Source organism: Coloeus monedula, assembly GCF_965178545.1.
Source record: "Coloeus monedula genome assembly, chromosome: 24".
NCBI classification, from domain to species: domain Eukaryota; kingdom Metazoa; phylum Chordata; class Aves; order Passeriformes; family Corvidae; genus Coloeus; species Coloeus monedula.
Genome location: NC_138804.1, coordinates 4,605,651 through 4,611,869, shown reverse-complemented (window position 1 = coordinate 4,611,869; position 6,219 = coordinate 4,605,651). Strand labels below are relative to the sequence as shown.

The 6,219-nt window shown below is 50.6% G+C and overlaps 1 protein-coding gene across 3 annotated transcripts in view; it reads left to right on the top strand.

The window, feature by feature from the left end:
- The first annotated feature begins 588 nt into the window (after positions 1 to 588).
- LUZP1 (leucine zipper protein 1) overlaps positions 589 to 6,219 on the top strand; it is a 49,342-nt gene continuing 43,711 nt past the window's right edge. For 2 of the 3 annotated variants that reach the window (XM_082296594.1, XM_082296592.1), the window contains exon 1: positions 4,343 to 4,442. The gene's annotated coding sequence lies outside the window, so the exon portion shown is untranslated. Of the gene's footprint in view, positions 678 to 4,342; positions 4,443 to 6,219 lie in introns of those variants that run through there. The other variant, XM_082296593.1, reaches the window with a different exon arrangement.

Genomic DNA, 6,219 nt, shown 5'->3' with positions numbered 1-6,219 from the left:
ACTTTTCCGGGTTAGAGTTGCAGGGGGTGTCTCTTGTCTCTGATCCCATCTCGGCATCCCCAGGCTTCAGATACCAGAGGTGGAACCAACCACACCTAGACTGACCACCAAGTCCCAAACTCTCCAAGAGATGGCACTAAAGGGGGGATGCGACGGGAGAGGAGGACAAAACCTCGCTGTTCCACCTGGCGCGGGCCTCTGCCCTGTTTTTAAAGAGCCGGGACCGGCACTGCCCGCCCCGACACCAAAGCCCCGAGGCAACAGCAGCCCCGGGCCAGGGCTAGAGAAAGGGCGGTGTGACGGGCTCTGGAGCAAGAACCCACCGTCAAACCAGCCAGCGCCTGCGCCACGCAGCGTTCACGACACCCAACCCCGCCCAGTTCCTCCCTGGGGCCCTTCGGAAAATTTCCCCGCCCTGCCCCAAGCGCCTTCCGACCCCCCCAAAATGGCGGCCGGTCCCTCCCCGCCCTCTCCAGGGCCGCGAAATTGCACCGCGGCCGGGCCAGGCCACCAGCCCCCGCCCCACTCCCGCTGACGTCAAGCACCGCCCGGTGCCGCGTCCCTCCCCTCATTGTCAGCGCCCGCATCCGCCGCCGGAGTCCCGGAGCCCCTCGCGGGCTGCGGCTGCCCAAGCCCGGGCTGGGAGGGAGGGAAGCCTGGCCGCTCCTGCTGCCTAGGTAGGCAGAGGTGGGCGATGAAGGGGTGGAGGGCGGGGGGTGCCGCAGATCGGCGGGGCGGGGAGGAATTTGAGGCATCCGCTTTGTCTTTGACCACCGCCGCCTTCCCGTCCCTTCCCGTGCGGGCGAGCGGGTGCCTCAAGGCCGGGTTGCCCGCGGGTGGCGGCGGTGGCTGGGACCCCCTGTGGGCGACCTGGCCCTGAGGCGCCCGCCGGGGCCTCGGCTCCCGCTCGGAAATGGAGCCGCCGTCGGGCTCCTTCCGACGGGACCGGAACAGCCGCTTTCCTGAGCGGAGATCGGCGCCGTCCCCGCCCGGGAAGGGCACGGTCCCACCGGTCCTCGTTGTCGTGGGCTGCCCCTAAGGAAGGTCCTAAACCCATTGGCTGGGGCTTGGTGGAGTTGAGATTTTGGTGGTTTCCAGGCGCTTAAGGCATTTTCTGTGGATAACCATTTTTCTCCTTGCTACAGCCACATACTCCCTTTCCTGTTGTTTATTTTTCCCGAATTCCCCCTTCTTTGCCAGCCCGCCCACGTTTATCATATAATTAATAACGTTCTTTTATATATGTGCTTTTCTGGTGCTCTGACTCTGTTAATCGTTTTAGTCTTCTTTGCTCCCCCGTCGTGAGGGAATTTATTGATGGAGCATTGTGAAACTTTTCTTTTCCTCTTTCGAAAATTTCTGAAACTTACCCCATTTGGCTTTGTCAGGTGTCCCATGTGAAGCCATTGGCACCGTAGACCTTTGCTGGTTGTCCTTGGTGATTGTGCTTTCATTGCAAATCTGCATTTTCCCCCCTTCTAATGCTACATCTGAAGCCTTTAAACCAATTAAATACAAGTTAAAGTGACCATCCCAAATAATCAGCACATTTGAGTTAGGTGCAGTGGGATTAGATTTTAATTGGTGCGTAAATTCTGTTAAAATGTTCAGCTGCTTTGTGCGTTGGGATCGTTGCTTATCAAGTCTCTCGCCGAGAGCTGCTGGGGTGGGTGAGCGCCACAGTGATGAGAGTGGGAAGGGGGATTTTCACAACCTGGAATAGTCTGTGGCATTCCGTGTTTAGGGGAAAAAAATGCAGTAACTTACCACATGCCTACAGCCTCTTGGCAGAAGTATGCATCTGCTGACCTGCAGGACATTGAAGGGGGGCGTTGTTCCCCAGTGTTACAGTCTGTGCGAGTACAGAACCAACAGCTCTGTGCTCTGGTCAGTTTGTGCAGCCAGTAGCCAGCTGGCATATTTCAGCAGGGACAGCGTGCTCGGTGGCTGGTTTGTATCTGCGGCACTTGCAGAAGTGTAATTCCTCCATTGTATTGGCTCTGCAGCAGTAAGGACTGCACAAAACGGTCGTCACTGCCTGCCAGGCTGACACCCCCACCCTGGGGCTCCAGGAGGCCCGAGGGAGTGATAGTGGCACAGGGGCCTGGCGTGCAAGACCCCTCCTGGGCGTGGGGCCCCCTTGCCAGCATCACGCTTGGACGCCTGGGGCTGCTCAGGGCAGCCAGCCCTCTGTAACGCTGGAAGGAGGAGGAGGACATGGAGAGCTGATTGCTGTGTTTCTTTTGGACATGTGTCTGAAAGTTCCTGTGGGAAGAAATGAATTGAGGCAAGGGAGTGTGGGAGAAAAGCAGAATTTAAGCGAAGTCAGGTCCCCATTAACTAACCCCTGTGTCTCCTGGTCTGAGTAGTTCTTCAGTCTCAACTTCCTCATAATACTATGAAATGGTAAAGTTTCTGCACTCCTGGACAGGGCAATCTGACCGATGTTGACTTCTAGGAAGTAGAAATAAGTTACAACAGTATGGACTTTTTACCAGCCTTCTGGCTTTCTCTGTGTTCTGAAAATTGTCCAACTGAGAATAAGTTACTGGTTTTCTTTATTTAATATGAGGCTAGGAATTGCAGGCAAAAATAACTCTTATTAAAAAAGAGAACTCTCAAATGTAGCTATTACAAGAAATGATAATATTTAAAAACCCGGTATGCCTTGCAGTCTAGACCACGTTATTTTGTATGTTCAAATGGGTTGGTGATTATATCTTCGAGCATGACCTTACCAGAGTATTGTTCCCAGACACTCTGAGGTTGTGCACATCCTCCGTGAAACCTTTCCTTCCCACTGTGGGCTGCAGCTGGTGAGGAACCAGAGGCCTCTTTCCTCATGGAAGTTTTTCAGGAAATATGGCTGGCATTACTGAGCCAAATGACAAAAAAGGACAATTTTGATGCAATTGTTACACTAAAATGAAGCATATAATCTCTTTAGAAGGTAGTTTTGATTGGAAGATTCCCATGAGGGTGATGATTCGTAGCAGTAATATGTTTTGCACTAATTAGTGGACAGCAGATCATGGGTGTCCTTAAAACGTGTTGGAATGGAGAACCTTTGTTGTGATGGTTATAGCATGGTTACTTACATCTTCCTAAGTTGAAGGCCTGCTGTACACTTTTTGCCTTGGGTAATTGTTGTATTCACACATGTGAAGTAGAAAGCATGAATGTTTTCAAATACTTGGAGATAGCTGATGAGCAAGTGTTCTTTGCTAGCACTTCCTGCATTCCCAAAGCTGGTGGTTGGCTGTGTCCTTCCATACTTTTATTCTCTCTGCTTTCAGTGGGCTGAATCTTTGGAGGGCTTTAGTCCTTTAAAGTGATCTCCTCTTCCCTCCATAGCCACCAAAGGTGTGATTAATCTCCCTGTCCAAGCTCAGCTGTTTGCCAGGGTAACAGGGGCTGTCAGCCTTCTCCTGGTGGCGACTGCAGCCACTCGCTGCACACACTGTGGACAGTCGCATCTCTCTGGATTTGAGGGTTTAGAGCTGGTGACAGAATCAGTTTGGTGGAAAACCCACAAACCATTTGCTCTTAACTGTCCAGATTTAGGAGCCTTCATAACCACCCTGACTGAGAAGGCATGCCAGGCATGCCATTCCTGTGAAGTCAGTGGGGTTTGGGTTGATTCAGCAGCCTGAAAACCAGTGCTTTTTGAAATGATCAAATATAAAGTGTGGCACTGGATGTCAGCCATCAGAATGTGGCAGTTTAGGCCTTAATGCTTTTGTGTCTCTGGTGGTGTCTTAGGTTTTGGCAGTGATGTTCCCTTGCTGAGGCCCTAATCTTGGCAGATAAGGGGTTGTAAGGATGCCTCAGCTCTGTGTTCTTTAACCCTCACCAGGGTGGAGTAAGATATGCAGGTGCAACACACATCTTTACCTAAGTGTGACAGCAGCATGCACAGGAGCATGAATGCTATGCACAGGCACTTTCTGTTTCCTTTTCTGTAAAAGAAAGCTGATTGTGGTGCTTTCTTGCAGTAGTTGTGCAGTGAATGTAACATTTGTATTCCTATTTGAATTTCTCATAGAAACACAGTCCAGAAAGGTGAATGCACCCTGTGAGTGATGGACTGGAAGGAGGAGGAGTGTTTAGAAAAAAAATTAGTTTTAATGTTATACTTAGCACTCAGCCTACTCCACAGCCTTGTGTGCAATGAGAAGCTCTTCCCATAGTAGAGCCCTTTAGGATCCACACCAGTAACCCCAGGAATAAAATGGATCATTTCTTTGCTTAGGAACAAAGTTGCCAGTACACAAGTATAAGAACACATAAGCTGGTAAGTTTGTTTCTTTGTGACAGTGGGCGGATGAGAGCAGCTGCATGCTCTTGTCACGTTGGAGGAGAGACAGGAATTTTCACATCCTCTCCAGTCATGGATCTGGGAAGCGCTACATCAGTGCAGGTGGGCACTGTGCCTGGAAGAGGTGGGTTTGCCTTTCCTCTTGTCCTTACTGCTTTCTCCTCCAAGTGCCTTTTCTAGCCCTACCCCAGCTGACAAAAACCCCATGCAGCCATGTTCAGGGAGTTGATCTGGGTGAAAATTAACCATCAGCATCTCCCTCACTCCCTTTAGCCCTGCCTGTTTCCTGGCCTGGCTGGAGGGCTGCTTTACCCTGGCCAAGGGAGGGGAGCACGAGGCTAGAAGGAGGCAGGCGTGATGCAGGGCCACCTGAAAATGACTATAAAACTTAAGTTTGAGGATCTGGTCCAAAGTCTGTGAGGTCACTTGTGCAGTGATAGCATCCTTTGAGCACACTTAGCATTGCTGCCTGTGTTGAGATCTCTGTCACCACCATGCACCACCATCACAATGAGTTTGGACGTGCTACCTTTGCAAAATTCCTGCTTGCGCAAAATGCTGCCCAGGTTTGGGCAGAGGAGTAGAGACATCATGTTTAGAGGACTTCGGTGGAAAATTTCCTACATTTATTAAGTCCCAATCTTTTTTGCCCTGTTTGTCAGAGCTTCATTGGATTGAGCAAACCTCAAATGTCTTCTTCGCAAAGTAACTTTAGAGTCCTATGATCTGGACTCTCAACAGCTGTATTGAACTTGGGCCAGCAAAGTGCACTGGTCTCACATGTGTAAATACTTTGTGTGAGCTGGAAACTTCTGTATGGCTGCTCCTTGGCCTGCTGCAGCATAATAGCTGTCATCCTGCCCTGCCCTGTCTGTCAGGGGACCAGCTGTCCACAACCCAGCCATGTCCACTATCTTCCCTTGGTGGCAGGTGCAAGGCAGACTGGCCTGGTTCCATGGGCAAATCCCACTTCTGGCAGGTGGGCTCCTGGGTGCTCTAGGATGAAGTAGTGGGAGACATGCACTGTCAAGTGGGGATACTTCCTCATCACTCCTCCTTGCTGTCTGCCCTGGTTTGCGAGGAATGTGGTGGTTTTGCTGCTTCAAGTCACAAAGGGGAAAGTGTAGGATTTAATGATCTTTAATCAGTACTGGGTGGACAAGGCCCTGCATTGTAAACATTTATAATTCTGAATTTACTTAGCTAATTGGTTTTTAAGTCATAGTTTGACCTGCTGTACTGCCCAGGCCATAGTATCAAACCTTACTTAGTATTGAATTAACTCATTAACTCAGCCGGTTTTGAGGTTTGTGATTTCAACTTGCAAACTTGATGCCTGGAGGGGGGGAAGGGGGCATTGATCTAAGTAAGATTTTATTGCCACAAAACCCCGTGTTCTTGCTTGGATTTGTGATTGTTTGGCTCAGAAGTAGTAGGACAGATTTCATTCAGACCCTTTGCAAATAGTGTTGTGGCTATCCTTGAGTGTGCACTGCATGCCTCTGAGAAAGCAGAGCAGCAGGAGATGAGAACCAAGGCTTTCTTCATCCTGGTAGGATTCAGCTTTGGTGGTTAATATTACAAAACCACTGGAACTTGGGGCTCATGTGTCAGGCTGCAAAGTAGGAGAGGAAAGCATCTGTGGCTGTAGGCAGCTGATGTCAGAGGGCTACCTGACCTGTGTCATGGCACAGCAGTCCTGTGGGGCAGCTGAGGAAGGTGCCTTCTGGTGACACACATCACCTCTGCTCCAGGACAGCAGCTCTCCCACTCTGGGAGCCAGTGGGCAACATATAGCAGGTCATCCCATTGACTGGTTCCCATCTCCTCTGAGGGTGCAGGAGCAGGTGACAGCAAGTATCCTGCACTGGAAGTGCAAGTGCTAAGGTAGGTAAAGGTGC